The sequence below is a fragment of the Chrysemys picta genome, chromosome 7, assembly GCF_011386835.1.
Source record: "Chrysemys picta bellii isolate R12L10 chromosome 7, ASM1138683v2, whole genome shotgun sequence".
Lineage (NCBI taxonomy): Eukaryota > Metazoa > Chordata > Testudines > Emydidae > Chrysemys > Chrysemys picta.
In genome coordinates, this window is record NC_088797.1 from 127,396,658 (window position 1) to 127,414,840 (window position 18,183).

General features: G+C 63.0%; 1 protein-coding gene across 2 annotated transcripts in view; it reads right to left on the bottom strand.

The window, feature by feature from the left end:
• LDB1 (LIM domain binding 1) overlaps positions 1 to 18,183 on the bottom strand; it is a 41,687-nt gene that overhangs the window by 22,745 nt on the left and 759 nt on the right. The window lies entirely within an intron of this gene.

Genomic DNA, 18,183 nt, shown 5'->3' on the forward strand with positions numbered 1-18,183 from the left:
CCCGCATATTTCCAGTTTCTTGACAAACATCCCTTTTTATTTTTTCAATGGGAGGTTTCATGAAAAATCTGCATTTGGTCAAAAATCCAATTTCATTTTGAAAAACGAACATTTGAATGGAAATTTTCCAGCCACCCCAGTGCTGGGCTGGGTTCGGACGCTGGGGATGGGGCTCAGCGCTGTACAGCATTCGGCTTGTGGTGCTGTGAGCCCCCAGCCCAGGTTATCTTACCTCCCCCGGGGCCATGCTGACCCAGACACTTTACAGACCAGAAGGCCAGGTCCCTGCCCTACGGAGCTCCCAGCCCAGACGGACAAGGTGTAGACAGGAGAACGTACTATCCCTGGGGTTTAGCTAATGCACACGTATTGTACTGAGTCTCTCCCCCCCAACTCCCCACACCTGTACCGCTGCTGCTTCGCGGAGGGGGGTGCCGGCGCAGCGGCAGGCTGTTAAGACATCGGTCTGCCTACAGTACTTCTGGCGCGCCCATCACTGAAGCGTTGTCCACGTCGGGCAATGCAGGTGGTAGGAAACAGCAACCCTCCAGTGGAAAGCACGTGCACAAACCAACCCCCTATCACACCAACAATCCTGCTGTTGCGCACACGCCCTGATGTTATCAGCTTCACCCGGCTCCCTGTGTTACGTCACAGCCACCAGCCGGGTGACACCGAGGCCCTCTGGACCCAAAACAGGAGTCTACACAGCTCTCAGCTCCACACCTGGGGCCAGGACACCCCCATGCTCTGCCCTCTGACCCCACCATCCTTCTGGAGTGTGGGCAACAGGGCCCCCTCCTCCCCCGAGAGGCTGGGGTGGCAGCATTGGGGTTCCTTGTCCTCCCAGGAATGGTAACAGGGGGGCCACTCCCGTAGGTAGCAAACGGGGTCCCTTCTCTTCCGCAGGGAGACAGCACTGGGGGACCCCATGTGAGCATGCTGCGGCACCTCACACTTCTCTGTCCCCCCGTGTTCCTCCCTGCCCCGAGGCAGGCAGGAAACAACGCGTGACCCCATGCGTGCGGACGCAGTCGGCCAGGCCCTCTCCGAGTAACACATCTCTGCCGTGGTACCCACAGGAGATGCACGGCTAACCCCACGACGCAGGTTGGGGTGCTTGGTGCGTCCTCACCAGCCTGTCTCTGGAATTAACCCCCCGTGGCCAGCCCAGACCAACTGACTCGGGTTCACAGGGATCGGGCGGTGGGGCTGTATAACTGGGACCCTGCGAGGGGGGAGGGTACCACAGCTCGGGCTCCAGCCCGAGCCCAGACATCTACACAGCCCTTTAGACCCCGCCAGCCGGAGTCAGGCCAGCCACGGTGGTTTAACTGCAGTGTAGACATACTCACAAGGCCCACTCCCACTAAGCCGCTGAGACTCCTCACATGGGATCAGGGCCCTGGGTCAGTCACGCCCGAGCTAACCCCTCTCCTAGGGGCCACCCAGGACCACCCCTCTGGCACAGCCACCCTGTGACCATCCCACTGACCCCCCAGGCCGGGGGAAACCCCATGCAGAGCCAGCCAATAAGGGGAGGCAGCTTGGGGGACTCCATGAAGGAGGCCAGCTATCTTCCCGCAGGACATCAGCCAGGGCAGGGGGGGACTCATGTGGCCTTGCTCTCACCCTGCTGGTCCCCTCTTCTGGGAAGCTGGCCGGGCTCCCACGCCCAGCCCCCGCATGACCGTGCTCCTAGGCTGTGCCTGATCTTCTGTGCCCTCCCGACACGCCAGGCATGGCCAGCCACCCTCTACCTGGTGCACAGATATAGATCATGCTGAAGCACCGCTCCGTCGGCCCTGCCGTAGCGTGCCACGGCCCCGGCAGGCAACTCAAGGCTCTGCCGCTCAGATCAGCTTCCTCTGCGTGCGCACGTGGACGTGCACACGCGTCTAACGCCGCACGCTGCCGCCAACAGACCAAAAGGGCTGTTAAACGTAAATCAGGTCTGGTGCAGCGCCCATGCACTGAGCAGCCGACGGGCCTGGGCACCGAAAGCTACAGAAATGCAGCACGGCCCGGTGAACAAAGATCTAGCCCGCGGCTCAGGAGACCTCCGTGCTGTTCCTGACTTTGCCACTGTCCTGCTGGATGACCCTGGCCAAGTTGTTTCCCTGCTCCATGCCTCAGTTTCCCCTCCGCCCCCACCCTTTCTCTACGTTGCCTATTTAGCTAGCAAGCTTCTTAGGGCAGGGCCTGCCACTCTCTATCTCTGCGTCTGTGCGATGCCCAGCACAAGAGGGGCCCTGATCTTCGCAGCTACACACTTCCACAGCACACACACCCAGTAACAACAATGGGTGGGGGAAGGCAGAGAAGTATTTGAACACGTTCCCTGTTCAGATGGTGCCTCAAATGAAACCACACTTGTCTGTTCGTTTCCACGTGTTTACATGCTCTTTGTGCTAAGAGGGGATGCGGACGTGGCTGCTGCTGTATTTTCAAATATTGCAAAATTGGGCAATTTTCCCCCTTATACGGTCTAGCCGGGCACCGGAGATTCCAGCGCCCGCGTGACGGTCACACGGCGCAGAGAGACATGCGCGAATGTTCGCACACTGAGCGCTTGAAGGCGGGTACCCCAGGACACCCAGAGGGAGTACATCCTGTGATTCCCCCAAAGGCTCCGCGGCCCTCGGGGGCTGCTCACGCCGTCCTGCCCGGCTCTGACGACAGTGGGTCCACGTGGCTGCAGCAGCCCCAGCTGTTTATGGTTCTAGCGGAGTTAATAATTAAATAGGCGCTGGCTGGAGAGGGAAGGCTGGGATGCAGCTGGGGAGGGGCGTGTCCATTCCCTCCCTCCGGGGGCGCTGGGGCCCCTTCTTGCATTTACGGGATGCAGCCCAGCGGGGCCCCTTCACCTTGAATCCCCCCATCTCTGGGGCCCTGATCCCACTTCTGTCTGTGGCCCCCCAGATCCCTCCACAGCCTGGCTCTGCCCCGTGCGTTCTGGGTGTGCGGGGGAGGGGGGAAGGGTCTCCGAGCCGGCAGTGCGGGGCTCATGGTGGCCCCCAGGCCGTCTTGGGCTGAGAGACAGGCAGCAGCTGGCAGGGGCGTGTCGCACACACCGGCCCAGGGCAGACCCAATGGAACACGTCAGAGGCACCGAGAGCGGCTGGGGGGACTCGGGCCTGTTTCCAATCCCAAGGCCAGCGTGTAACAGCCCTGGGAAGCGAATGCCTCCGCGTAGCTCCACCACTGCCCAGCCCTGCCCCGGAAGGGCCCTGCTCTTGTGGGGTCTCTTTGGTGAGCAGCCAGCCGAGGCCCCAGGCAGCCTCAGTCAGGGGGTTCTTGTGATCTGGTAGGAACCGAGCTGAGACCCACCCAACTCACTGCACATGGGGCCTGGCTCAGCCAGCCAATTACCGGCCGCTCCCTGGCACTGCTGGGCGGGGAATGGAGAGCCAGACGCACAGGGCTCCAGAGCGGACTCACTGAGGCCACAGGCCAGGTGGTGGCATTACAAAATCTGACCCTGTAGTCTGGGGTAGTCTGTGTCTTCCAGCCCAGGCAATCCTGGGTGGCACTCGTTCCCTGGGGCTGCTCCCCCTCACAGCCAGACCTGAGGGGGCTACCCCCCCGCAGCATGGGATCCCCCTAGTCCTATGGAGTCCTGCCAGCCCCCTCACCTCTGTTCTGCTACACCCTGCCAGGCCTTCGTACAGGCAGAGCAAAGCCAGCTCTGACCAGGTCCTGCCCTGCAGCCCCCGATCCCCCAGGAGGAGCTGGAAGTGCCCCTGCATGCAGCACCCTCTCCCCTCGCACACCAGCCGTGTTGCACACACACAACACGGCAGCGGCCACCACCAGGGCAGCCTGTCAGCCATTGCCCTGCAGAGCCCCTGCCCTGGGGACAGCCGGGGGGCCAGGGAGCGGAGAACAAAGTCCCATCCAGCAGACCCCGGGGGGGGCAGTGAGGGGGAGTATGGACACCCACCTAGGAGCTGGCCCAGCCTCCTGCCCCTCCAATGGGCCACGCCCCATACATACACCTCGCTCAGGGCTCGTCTCGCAGGGCGTAACCACCTGTCACAGGTATATGACGCCTCTCAGACCGAAGCCCTTCACAAACCCTACACACGCAGCACTGCTGAAATGCAGCCACCTCTGGGGTGGAGCACTGCAACGAGGCTGCACGAGTGGGGATATTCTGATCAAGGGAAACCCCTGCTCCTCCCAGAAAGCGCCGCCGGGATCTTCCAGCCCCAGGTAGAGCAGACACTGCCAAACCCCAGGCACCAGCCTGCACCAGGCACGGTCCTTACGCTGGAAGGTCAGTAGCTGACCGCTGGGTAACACCAGCCGTGTGTGACTCCGTCCCAGCCCCGCGGCCAGCTCCTGCGAGGCTAACAGCTGGCTGCTCACTACTGGCCACAGGGGTTGGAGCACCAGGGTCTCTGGTGTGGGGGGCCGAAGGGGCCCCCTCGGGCTGGGAGCTGCACAGGCGGAGCCAAGCCCCGGACGCTGCCCCCGCAGTCGAATACAGCGATCGAAGGCCTTGCGTCCTTGCCGGCACCGGGCGGGGGAAGCGAGGGAGCCTGGCGGAGAGCTCAGCCCGGGGCTCCAGGGACACCAGCTAGTCCAAAGCCTGATGCTTTGCATTCCCAGCAGTCCCCTGCAGCCATTAAGGCAAGTAAATTAATACGGGAAAATACCCCACCCCGAGCATTACGCTCCATCAATGCCTGCGGCTGCTTTCCCCGCCTCATCTCTAAACACAGGCCTGGGGATTTATCGATCGAGTCCCAGCACATTCACATCAGGAAACTCCTCTGGCAGAACTAGAGAATTCGGCCCCACCCCCAATCACTCCGCCAGCCCTTCCGACGGCCTGGCCAGGAGAGCCCGGCCTCTCCAGCCAGGCACAGACGCAGTCACGGTGACCCGCACGTTTGCCACCGCCAGGATCAGCGAGCCTAGGAACGAAGCTGCCACGCACCCTGGGCCAGCGCCAGCGGGGACAGGCCTCAGCACCGTACTGACCAGCATCCCAGGGCCCCCTCGCTGCACAGCTCCCAGGACGCAGTGCAAGGTGTCTGGTATTCAAACCCTGGCTCCTCTGAGACACCCCGTCCTCCCCCGCTGTGTGAGCACAACCTCCTGCCACAGCTGTCCCCCACCGGACCAGTGACCCCATCGACCATCAGGAAAGGTTCATGAGCGTGGGAGACAGAACTGTCACAGGTGCCGGGGCCTATGGAACTCACTGCCACAAGAGAGAGGAGAGATGGGGCCTCATGACACTCAGAGCTGGGACTGATTCTTCACACACACACCCCCGCAGGGAAACACAACACGTGGCACAGGCACACACCCACTACATGGCACAGACACACACAACACACAAACCTCACTCACATTCACATAAAAAAAAAAATCTAACTCTCTCCATGACTCCCCCAAGCAGAGAACGATTGCTCTGTGGGGAGGGGGCTCAGGTACTGCAGGGCCTGGGATCACATAACGCACCTAGACACACAGGTCGCTGCGAGCCACCCCGGCAGGCAAAGCACATCGGGCTCACCAAGCGGTTACAATTCTTGGAGGGGGTCAACAAGCATGTGGCCAAGGGGGATCCAGTGGATATAGTGTATTTAGATTTTCAGAAAGCCTTTGACAAGGTCCCTCAGCAAAGGCTCTTAAGCAAAGTAAGCTGCCCATGGGATAAGAGGGAAGGTCCTCTCATGGATCAGTGACTGGTCAAAGGGTTGGAATAAGCAGTTTTCACAGTGGAGCGAGGTAAGTAGCGGGGTCCCCCAAGGATCTGTACTGGGACCAGCGCTGTTCAACATGTTCATAAACAATCTGGGAAAAGGGGTAAACTGGGAGGGGGGCAAAGTTTGCAGATGATACAAAACTACTCCAGATAGTTAAGTCCCAGGCAGACTGCGAAGAGCTATAAAGGGATCTCACAAAACTGGGTGACTGGGCAGCAAAATAGCAGATGAAATTCAATGTTGATAAATGCAAAGTAATGCACACTGGAAAACAATCCCAACTCTACATCCAACACGATGGGGTCTAAATTAGCTCCAGAAAGAGATCTTGGAGTCACCATGGCTAGTTCTCTGAAAACATCCGCTCAATGTTCAGCAGAAGTCAACAAAGCGAACAGAATGTTGGAACCATTAGGAAAGGGAGAGATAAGACAGAAAATATCATAATGCCACTATATAAATCTATGGTACATCCACACCGTGAACACTGCATGCAGTTCTGGTCACCCTATCTCAAAAAAAGATATATTAGAATGGGAAAAAGTACAGAGAAGGGCAACAAAAATGATGAAGGGTATGGAACAGCTCCCACAGGAGAGATTAAAAAGTCTGGGATTGTTTAGAAAAAGAGATGACTAAGGGGCGGGGGGATATGATCGAGGTCTATAAAATCATGACTGGTGTGGAGGAAGTGAATAGGGAAGTGTTATTTACTCCTTCTCATAACACAAGAACCAGGGGTCACTCAATGAAATTAATAGGCAGTAGGTTGAAAACAAACACAAGGAAATTCTTCACACAGTGCACAGCCAGCCTGTGGAACTCCTTGACAGAGGATGTTGTGAAGGCCACAAGCGTAACAGGGTTCAGAAAAGAACTAGATCAGTTCACAGAGGACAGGCCCAGCAATGGCTATTAGCCAGGATGGGCAGCGACACAACCCCATGATCTGGGTAGCCCGAAATCTCTGTTTGCCAGAAGCTGGGAATGGGCGACAGGGGATGGATCACTTGATGATTCCCTGTTCTGTTCATTCCCTCTGGGGCACCTGGCATTGGCCACTGTCGGAAGACAGGAGACTGGGCTGGATGGACCCTTGGTCTGACCCAGTCTGGCCGTTCTTATGGCTTCACATCGTGCTCTGAAGATCAACAGACTCAGACTGTGTCAAACCAACGGCGGGACCAAGCTGCAGGGTTGAGGGCTCTCCGCTGAGAATTTCCACCCCCTAATGTTCAGAGGAAGGGTCTGTGAACTCCCTTTGGCTTCTGGCTGTAGGGGGGTGGGGAGGAGGGAATGGAGCCTTTTTACGATTATCTATTTGTATTCTCAAAGCCCCCAGGAGCCCCAGGCCATGCCAGGCGCTGCACAGTCAGACAGACAGACAGTATTCCTCACAGAGAATGAATCATTCACCCTGAAAATTCACCACCTCCCGCTGGATCATCAGGCCGAGGCGGCTGGGCTGGGCTGTGCTGTGAACCCAACATTTGTGCATAGAAATGAGTCATCGCGGACATCAGATCCCACTGGGCTCCTGCAATTAGCCCTTTGGATCCGGTGTCTTGGGAGTCTGAATGGGGGGAAAAAGCACTCCAAGTGGCCAGGGCAAAACTCTGGGACCTGCAGCGAAAATGGCTGGAGGACGGTGAGTGACCGGGAGGTGCCCAGAGCCATCGTTACTAGGACTGTGCTTATTCAACCACCCGCAGTGGGGGGCCCCCCGCACCAACGGGCGGCAGGGGGGCCCAGCTGGGAGGAGCTGCAAAGGGCAGGGAGCACAGAGATGACCCAGGGGGATCCAGCGAGACCTGACAAATAGCGACAGAGAGACTTGGCTGGGAAACAGACAAGTAAATCCCAGGGGCGGGGAAATCACCCCAGCCCCAGCGGGGAAAGCTGGGGACAGGGTGACAGCAGGCAGCGAGGAGTTTGCAATCTGAGACGGCTGCAAAGGAGACCGGAGCCGCACACATGGTGGGTGGGAGGGAGGCTCTGGTGTAACCACAGCGGCAATGTCACATTCACTCCCACGCAGCACATTACAGACGGAGAAAGGGGGGGAGCTCAGCACAGAGCAGCAGAACTAGAGAGACTCCCTCTGTAGCTGGGGGGTCCCCTCGGCTCGCCCTCTGGGGAGACAGACCCTGCCCCCCCCCCCGCCTCTCTTTGGCTGTTTGCACTGCGAGCGCTTCCAGGCAAGGACTGGTTCTGATTATATACCCGTCACAGCGGAGCCCGGATCTCAGTCGGGGGGGGGGGGGGGGGGCTCTAGGTGCCGCACCCGGCACAGCGGGTCCCGGATCTCGGTTGGGGGGGGAGCTCTAGGTGCCGTACCCGGCACAGCGGGGCCCGGATCTCGGTCAGGGGGCGCTAGGTGCCGCACCCAGCACAGCGGGGCCTGGATCTCGGTCGTGGGGGGGGGCTAGGTGCCGCACCCGGCACAGCGGGGCCCGGATCTCGGTCGGGGGGGGCTCTAGGTGCCGCACCCGGCACAGCGGGGCCCGGATCTCGGTTGGGGGGGGGGAGCTCTAGGTGCCGTACCCGGCACAGCGGGGCCTGGATCTCGGTCGGGGGGGGCTCTAGGTGCCGCACCCGGCACAGCGGGGCCCGGATCTCGGTTGGGGGGGGGGAGCTCTAGGTGCCGTACCCGGCACAGCGGGGCCCGGATCTCGGTCAGGGGGCGCTAGGTGCCGCTCTCACACACAGTGCTGGGAGCTGGGGGAACTGGCCCGTGGGGAAGGCGCAGCTGCAGGATTGCCTAGCGTGGCTGGGTGGAGGGTGTGCGGAGTCAGGACAGCATCCTGCAGGAGCGGCTGGGCATGCAGGCAGGAGCAAGGGGAAGAACCTGTCAGACACCCCCCCCAGCAGGGAGCTGAATCAGGCTGCCATCAGCTCTCCAGGAATGGGGGAGGGGGAAGCCCTCAGACTCCTGGGGGGATGGGGAGGGGCTGGAACTGCTGGCAGCTGCACCCTGAGGCCAGCTCCATCCCTCAACCTCCAGCCAGATGTTGTCTGCTAAATCTGGGCTCCCCCCACTCCAGCTGCTTTCTGTCTCTGTCCCCTGGGCCACCCAGCAGCTGCAGAAGGGGGGGGGAGGGGTCTTTGCTATGCGTCCCCCCACCCCAGCCTCTGGCTTTGGGTCCTGGCAGTGAGGCCAGGGTGAAACCGACCTGATGCCTGACAGTTTCGCTGCCGGGCACAATGCCTGGCAGAGCCCCCTGAAACTGACCGGAGCCAGGTGACTTTCACTCCCAGTTTGGCAGGGCAGCAGCAGGGCTGGGAGCCCTTGTCTGCAGTCTCCGGCAGGTATCGCTGCACTGTTACGCTGCTCGCCCACGGGGACAGCTGCTCCCAAAACACCAGGGCCAGAAACGTTGGGGTTTTTTAAAACGTTAAAAGTCAGATTCTGCAGAAATCGATGGCTCAGCCCCCCGTGGCGAGTGGGTCTTTTGACTCCCCGTAGCAGGTCTTTGCCATTCTCTGGATTTCTGACTCACGCCAGGCACTCAGCTTCCCATGGCCTGGGCGAGTCAGCCAGAACCTCTGGGTTTGACAGCTCCCGACCTGGATTTTCTCGGTTTCTGACCAGTCTCCCAGCCTCAGGCTCATCTCACCAGCCAGTCCGCTCTGGCTATCGCCGCACAGAAAGGGGGTGGGAGGGTGGTCTGGCTGGGCCAGTGTCCCGGGACTGTGCGCGTTTCCCCCTCATTTATATTGGTTTCTCTGGGAGCTTTTTGGTCACATCAGCCCAGGAGCCACACATAGATGGGAACAGACCCTGGCCTCCTGCAAACCCAGCACAACTTCCACCTCAGGCCATCAGCACCCATCTGCTAATCCTCACGCCCCCAGCGTGAGCAGCACCACCGCCAGGCTACACAAGGGGAAACTGAGGCACCTCCCTCACCCAGAGTCACACTGCCCATCAGGGCCAGAGCCAGGAATCCGATTGCCAGTTCTCTGCTCTACCCCACTCCCCTCCCAGAGCTGGGACAGAACCCAGGAGTCCTGGCTCTCAGCCCCCTCTCCCCCCATTTCTACCCCACTCCCCTCCCAGAGACAGAACCCAGGAGTCCTGGCTCCCAGACACCCCGGCTCGAACCACTGGAGAATGTTAACTCCATAAACTATAAACATTTATTTTAAAATTGGCTTTTCCGTCCCCCATGAGGGCAAGACGGGGTTCAGTGTTTCCCCAGACCATTCACTGCGCGCATTCTCCCCCGCTCAGTGCCGGGCGGCTGAGTGCTCAAGGGCGGCTCTCCGAATATAGCAGCAGCAAACGGCCCCATCAATAATGTATCGCTTCTGTTTCCTTTTGCTGCTTCTTTCCTGTTACTGATACGTGTGTCCTTCCTGTGGAACAGCCGCCCCGGTTCTGCCAGCTGGGCCGAAGGCGACCTGCTGCCACAGCCGGGAGCTCCTCGCCAGCGCCCACCAAACCGATGGGCACCCCAACCGCCAACTCCGCCCTGCCCGGGGGTGCTGCAGGGCGGGAAATATCCCCCAGCCCAGTGGTTCTCAACCTCTTTTCATTTTCATTTCGAATGCAGGTGCGGCCCTGTGACGGAGCAGGGAGCAGGGCAGATTTGACCTGGGAATGTTGCAGGGGGGTTGCAGTGGGGATGTGGGACTTCCCTTGAAGGAAGCTACCTGAGCTGTAACCTGAGCCAGGAACGGGGGTGGGGAGAATTAACACCTTCTGCCCGGGAGACTGAACAAAGGAGAGGAGCAGCGGGAGGAGTGGGGAGTTTAGTTTCGGTTGGGGCTGGGTGGTACAACTCAGGGAACCCCAAGCTGGGGTCTAAGCTCCCTGAACCTCCCAGAGGGACCTAATTGAGGGGGTCTGGTCGTACCTACACGCTCTGCTTGAGACTGTGTTCCTGTCCTTAAATAAACCTTCTGCTTTACTGGTTGGCTGAGAGTCGCAGTGAATCTCGGGAAGAGGGGTGCAGGGCCCTAACTCCCCCACAATCCGCAACAGGCCCCCTCTGGAAATCTACTGTCTGTATCTATAGTTCAGTTCTGTTGCATCAGTTTTCAGTCTTTCGCGGACCCCTTAGACACAGTCCGCAGACCCACGGGGGCTCAGACCCCTGCCCTGGTCCCACACGCCGGGGCCAAGCGACACCCAGGGGCTCGCCAGAGTTTCAAGGGGTGGGGGGGGGGGAGGACAATTAAAGCCACTGCCAAGCTCAACCTGTCCCAGCAAACGCACCGATGGAGCCAGCAAATGGAACCAGGATATGGAGGGAGCCAGGCACAAATCGGAGATCAGGTGTGGGCAAAACCAGCACGGCAAGGCACCTCTGTACTGACGGAGGGGAAACCAACAGGCTGCTCGGGGACCCTGTGATCTCAGTCCCAACCCGCAGCCCCTGCTAGCCCAGCCCTGGCCTCCCCCCCTCTCAATCCCGACCCGCAGCCCCTGCTAGCCCAGCCCTGGCCTCCCCCCCTCTCAGTCCCGACCCACAGCCCCTGCTAGCCCAGCCCTGGGCTCCCCCCCTCTCAATCCCGACCCGCAGCCCCTGCTAGCCCAGCCCTGGGCTCCCCCCCTCTCAGTCCCGACCCGCAGCCCCTGCTAGCCCAGCCCTGGCCTCCCCCCCTCTCAATCCCGACCCGCAGCCCCTGCTAGCCCAGCCCTGGGCTCCCCCACCCCATCTTTGCTGGTGCCCCTCACTCCTGACCTGCAGCCCCCTGTTACCCCAGCCCTGGGCTCCTGAACACACCCGCGCTGCCAGTGAACCACGGGCAGTCCTGATGCAACCATCCCTGCACCCCCACTCCCCAGGGGGAAGCTTGACACTGTCCCTCTGCCCTCAGGGCATTCTGCCCCCCACCCCACCCCACCCGAGGCTGAGGACAAGGGCCCCCTGCCCTGGCCCCCTCCACAATGTTAACAGGCTGCCCCAGAGACCCCACAGGCCCTGGCTTGGATGGCTCCTAAGAGCCACTAACTCACGTCTGTCCCCGGCTCCCTCTGCGAGCTGCAATGGTTCTGAGGCCCCGAGTTTTCCTGCAGCAGTCCCCAGTGGGGCACGGTCCCCACTAGCCCTGCCCCAGCCTGTCCTGCGGCCTGGGCCACACTCCACCCCTCTCCCACACCCGGGGGACCCGCGGAAGGCTGGGTCTGGGACCCCGGGGGGAAGGGGGGGTGATGTGCACTGGGGGGAGGAGCCATTCACTGCCAGCATTCGGGCCGGTAGGGGGCAGTGAGGCCTGCAGCCTCTCCTCCTTCACAGGGCCTGGAGGAGGGACCGGGCTGCTGCACCGGCAGGCGATTCTCCGGGGCTTGGAGCAACGTGTGCCAGGCAGGCCCCATGGCGGTGAGAGCCGTGCTGGAAATCCAGTGCCACGCGACCTCCCTCCGAGCCGTGTGCTGCGCTGGGAGCTTCCCCCCAGCAGTGCCCTGGCATGGCTAGCCGGCCTGCACCGGGAGCCACTCAGAGACAACCCGATCCTCCGCTGCAGTGCGCTCTGGGCCCCTTCCAAGGGGCGCCGCCAGCTCCCCGCCCTGCAGAGCCTGAGCCCAGGGCCTCCCCGCATGATTCACACCTGCCCGGGGGGCAGTTTCACTAGGGATTCCTCATGCCAGCGTCCACAGCACAAGGGGAAGGTGAGGTGCAAACAGGACACTGAGACAAGAACCATCCTGGCCCACACCTCAGCACTGAAGGGGGCCTCCAAAGCCGAAAGCCCAAGTCCCTACAGCTGGAGCGAAAAAGCCAGACACCGGACTCATTGTCTGTGGATCAGACCCCCCAGGGGGACACGTAACACGCTGACCTGGGGCTCCGAGGCACGTGGCCCACGCGCCTCTCCCCACACTGCCCTCGCCAATCAGGCCAAGCTTCACAGCCGCAGGCCCCGTGGGGATAGCGCCAAGCCTCCAACAACACAGGCCCCTGCACTCAGGGAGAATCCCCACGCGCTGCATGCAGTGAAGTGCCTATGACACACAGCTGGGCACTTCTGCTTCCGCCCACCGGCCAGCCCAGGACAATACGCTGGGTTCCCAGTTCTAAGAATCCTCCATCAAGGCTGTCGCTCGTCCCCACCCCCTCCAGGGCCCGGCAAACCCCAGCAGGGTCCATGCACAGGGGACGACTGCAGGAGCTTGACCCCGCTTTGGTTTGGCCCCCCACCATTGGCTCCCACTCTGCCCTGAGCCCCCAGCCAGAGCGCCCTGAGCCCCCAGCCAGGGCGCCCTGAGCCCCCAGCCAGGGCGCCCTGGCCTTTCCCGTTCGTTTCCCTGGCAGACGCAATGGGGGGCGTGAAATAAAGCAGAACATTCCACCTAAGCGCTTGGGACAGGGACCGTCTCTCTGTCCCCTGTTTGTACAGCGTCTGGCGCAGCGGGAGCCTGGCTCTTGGGAGCTGCCGCCATCAGATAACAAATCACCATCTGTAAAACAAGCCGCGGGTCCCCCACTTTGCAGCTTCTGCCACCAAGCTCCTGGCATCCCTCCAGCCTCCAAGCTCCCTGCGCACCACGCTCGCATCCCCCTCGGGGTCAGGGAATGCCTGCAACCCCCCACCCCATGCCAGGGGCTCTGTGCGCCCCCACGGCCCCCTCCCTCCACACCAGGAGCTCTGCTTCCCCCCACACACACGTCCTTCTGCACTCTGGCTATCTGCTGTTCTTGCACCCAGCCCTGGGGGCTGCGGGACTCACCCCTCCCATGCCAGGGCCCTGGAAAGGCAGCCCTAGGGGAGGGGCAGGCTGTTATCTGTGGTCACTGGCGGAGCCCCGGAGGGTGCGGCTGGCGTCTGGGACACTTGGGAGATCAAACCTTCCCCAACGGTCCCTCTTGTTTTGATCTAGGCCCAGCAGCTGAGCGTGGGGGAGGAGGCAACGGGGCGGGGGGGGGGGGAGGACTTCTCGTTCTGCTTCGAAAGAGAAAGACCCAGAGACAGCAGGGAGCTGGGTTCGGGGACCAGGAGTGCAGGGGCCCAGCCCTGCCTTCTTCCCACAGACAAGTCCCCACAGACCCTGTCCCATGGGACGCGCCGGAGACCCTGCAGCCAACAGGATACGGGTCGGAGACCCCTGGAGAGGGGGGTGTGTGTGTGTGCGCGCGCAGTCATGTGCGCGGGGGGGGGGGGTGTATGTACTGTCGCATGTGCTGGGAACCCTCCCCCACAGCCAGCCCTGCCCCGCTCCCCACAGCCAGCCCTGCTGGGAAATCTCCCCCTAGCCAGCCCCACATCCCCAGACACCCCGCCTGCTCCCCCAAACCACGCCAGCGCCCCCCAGACACCCCCACGCTCTCCGTTTTGCTGGGCAAGAGGAGGAGGCCGGACAAGAGGCACTGAGGGGCTGATCTAGGGCAGTGTCCTGGGGCTGCCGGGGGCGCCCAGAGCACCGGAGGAAGGAGGGCTAGTACTTAGAGCAGAAGCCTGCAGGTCAGGACACCTGGGTTCTCTCCCTGGCTCTGCTACTAGGTCCCTGCGTCAGCAAGTCACTTCCCCTCTGCAGAGCGGCTGAGCGAGGTCCTGGCCCGCGGGCAGGGCAGGGCAGGGCAGGGCGAGCAACTCTGCTCACTGCCCCCCTCCCCGGGGCCTGTGACTCAGCTACCATGGGACTAACCCAGAGCACTATGGAAACTGCTGCCCCCAGGGGTCTGAGCTCAGCCCGGCTCCTCCAGCAGCTGCCAGACTCCCCCACCCCCCAAGGTCTGCGATTCAGCACAGGGCCGAGCCCCTAGTGGGGCCTGTTCCCTTCTCCTGCTGTCTCTCCGTTGAAGGGGCGCAGGGGGCACGCATACACTCACCCCCTCAACCTCACCCCACAGCGGGCTCAGCACAAAGGGGAACCGGGGCAAGCACCCGACGCCCACCGCTGTCCGCAAGGGTATCCACGGTGCCAGTGGGCACAGAGCTCTGACCCCCCTGCTCCACAAAGCAACCCTCCCCCGCCACCTGAGGCGCAGGAGAATCCCCCCCCCTTTAGCAATAGAGGGCCTATGATCCCCGTGCAACGCAGCAGAGCTGCTCCAATCTCACCGGGCCGAGGGCAGTGCTTGGGCCCTGGCACTGCCCCACTCGTTACACTGCACCGGCCCCCAGGCTCCGTTCTCTCAGAGCGGGGGGGTGGGGTGGGAATTGCTGATGCAAGATCGGGGGGTGCAGGAAGGGGATGAGCGGGACCACTCCCTCCAGGGGACAGGATATCTGCCCTCCCACCGTTGCTTTTTCGCCCCTAACAGAGCAGAGGGAGAGGGGTGGGCATGGACCCCACTCCATCCATGGGGTGAGAGGTTCCTCGGGGGGGGGAGGAGCAGCAGACCCCCCCAATGGCCAATCCCAAGCAGGAAACTCCTCCAAGTTAACGCAGCCCCAGCGCGCAGCCTGGGCCCAGCGGCTCATTAAATGTTTCTGGCTGGCAGGCGGCCAGAGGCAGAGGTTGCTTGTTCTATATTCCCATAAACAGCCCAGGCAGGGCGGGGGGCCGGGGAGGCGGCTGGCGGGGAAATCTCTCGCTGCATTTCGAGCCCTGCGTGAGGAGGGAGGCAGGGATGGAGAACGCACACACGCACACACACATGCATGTGTATCCACTCCCGGCTGTTTCCCCTGGGCAATAACACACACACACCCCGGTCGGGGAGGGGGAGACGTGTGGGGAGGACAGCACTGGCTGGTGCTCTGGGAGCCCTAGGAAACGATTACCAAGGCCCTCGCAAGGGGTGGGGGGATGGGCCGGACTCAGTGACCCCACAGGGCTCTGCACCGCATCAGGGTGTGCCCCCCAACTCCCGCCTGTCACCCCAGCTGTGCCCTGCAGCGGGCACTGCCCCCCAACACAACCTCCTGGCACAGCTGGGTGGGGGGCCGGTGCCACACCCCAGGCTGCAGCGGGACCGCCTCAGGTCCAAGGGGCCCCCCGGCAGCACGGGCAGAAGGGGTGCAGGCCCTGTGCGCCGTGTGGGGCAGTGCCCGGCCTGGGGGGCTGCAGGGCACCTGCTGGGGCTGGCCCTTTAAAGGCTGGCCGGGCTGGCAGGGAGGCTCACGTGACTTTCTGCTCGAGGAAGCAGCACTCTGGCAGCTTCCACGGGAGCTGGGGGAGGCGGGTGGGGGAAGGGGCCGCCTGAACCAGTGCGGGGGAGGGGCAGCTGGGCAGGCACCAGGGGCCCCCTGCCCCGAACAGAGGGGGAGCTGGATGGGGGGCTGGGCCCAGGGGCTGCACAGCCTGCACTGTGCCCTGCTGGGGGGGCTGGCCCCACGGCGGGGGGGCAGGCAGGCCCCTGTGCTCGGGCTCTCGACCCCCCCCCCCAGCACACCTCCTCACCCCACGCACAGCACAGCCCTACGCGGGGGCGGCTGGAGCCACATCGCGCCCGGGCAACCGCACGGCCACACGTAACACTCTCCTTGTACCCGCCCCACGAGGCAGCCGCTGGACAGGCAGAGAAACTGAGGCACAGAGCTGAGTGACTCACCCAAGGTCACACAAGGAGTCTGTGGCAGAGCAGGGACTTGAATCCAGGTCGCCTGGCCCCAGGCTAGTGCCTGGGCTCCTGAGCCACCCCCCCAAGTCTGCACAGGACCCACAGATGATAGCATCAGCCCCAGCCAAACCCTTCCCGGTCAGGGGAAGGGCAGCACTGGGGGGGGCTCAGCCCATACCCAGCCCCCGGGCCGGGCCCTGCCAACGGCTGCTCACAGACAGGGTCCAGGCGCATCAAAGACAAGAGCTTTCAGACCAGGCTCAGGGAGCGTCAGCTAACGCCCCACGTGAGGAAGGGCCTCACCCCGCACCCCACACCCCCTACTGCCCGTTGGCCCTGCCAGCCAGACCCCCCGCACACTGCCCGCCAGACCCCCCGCATCGCCTACTGCCCGTTGGCCCTGCCAGCCAGACCCCCCCCACTGCCCTGCCACCCAGACCCCCCCCCCACTGCCCGCCAGACCCTCCACACCCCCTACTGCCAGTCGGCCCTGCCACCCCGCACCCCTACTGCCCATCGGCCCTGCCAGCCAGACCCCCCCCCACTGCCCTGCCACCCAGACCCCACACCCCCAACACTGCCCACCAGACCCCCCACACCCTCCACTGCCCGTGGGCCCTGCCAGCCAGACCCCGCATCCCCTACTGCCCGCCAGACCCCCCACACCCTCCACTGCCCGTCGGCCCTGCCAGCCAGACCCCACCTCCCCCCCACTGCCCGCCAGACCCCCCACACCCTCCACTGCCCGTCGGCCCTGCCACCCAGACCCCACCTCCCCCCCACTGCCCGGCAGACCACCCGCACCCCTACTGCCTGTCGGCCCTGCCAGCCAGACCCCCCCCCACTGCCTGCCAGACCCCCCACACTCCTTACTGCCCGTCGGCCCTGCCAGCCTGACCCCGCACCCCCTACTGCCCTGCCACCTAGACCCCACACCACCCACTGCCCGCCAGACCCGCCACACCCCCCACTGCCCGTCGGCCCTGCCAGCCAGATCCTGCACCGCCCACTGGCTGCTGGCTCTGCCAGGCCGATCCAGCACCCCCGACTGCCCACCAGCCCTTCCACCCAGACCCCCCACCACTGCCCGCCGGCCCTGCCAGCCCGATCCGGCACCCGCCACTGCCAGCCAGACCCCGCACACCCCTCACTGTCTGTCGGCTCTGCCAGCCAGACCCCACGACAGCCCCTAACCCATCGGTACACTCTCCCCGCAGTCTGCAGTGCCCTGCAGGTCCCCAAATGGCTTTGGGCAGATGGGGCAGAGGAAGGGAGTGAGGAAATGGGAGGGAATGAGCAACATCTCACCCCTTCCCCGCTGCCCCCACACTCCTGAACCAGCACTGCCCACGTCCCCAGCGACTCCACATCCGCCCCAACCCTCCGCCTTTACCCCAGCCAGCTCGCAGCACCCATGCACAGGGCCGGAGGACCATTGAGGCCTGCTTCTTCTCCCAGCATGGGGCACCTGCTGCACTGTTCCAGGAGTCCCACTATCGCCCCAGGCACCCCCACTGCTTGGCAGGGTGAAAGGCCCCTCGGAGTCCAGAGACGCTCCCCACAGGCCATTTCGGGGCAGCCTCCCTGCAGGGCAAGGGCCCGAGGCTGGGAAAGGGGGCCAAGAGCCTGGCTGGGACAAAGCTGAGGCCTTGCCATCTCATCACACTTCTCCCCACTCACTGCCCCCAGGTGCCACCTGCACCCAGCTTGTGCCCCTCAACAGCCAGGTAGTTACAACCATTTCCTCTCTGAGTTAGAGCTGGCGGGTGCCCACGGCTCCACCTCCAGTGCCAGTCTGGCACATCCTCCACAGTGCCCTGAGCCCCCCAAGCCAGGCCAAGGGGCACCACTGCACCCCCGTCACAATGGCCCGAGCCCCCCAAGCCGGGCCAAGGGGCACCACTGTACCCCCGACACCCCTGTCACAATGCCCCGAGCCCCCCCCAGCCAGGCCAAGGGGCATCACTGCACCCCCGTCACGGTGCCCCGAGCCCCCCCAGCCGGGC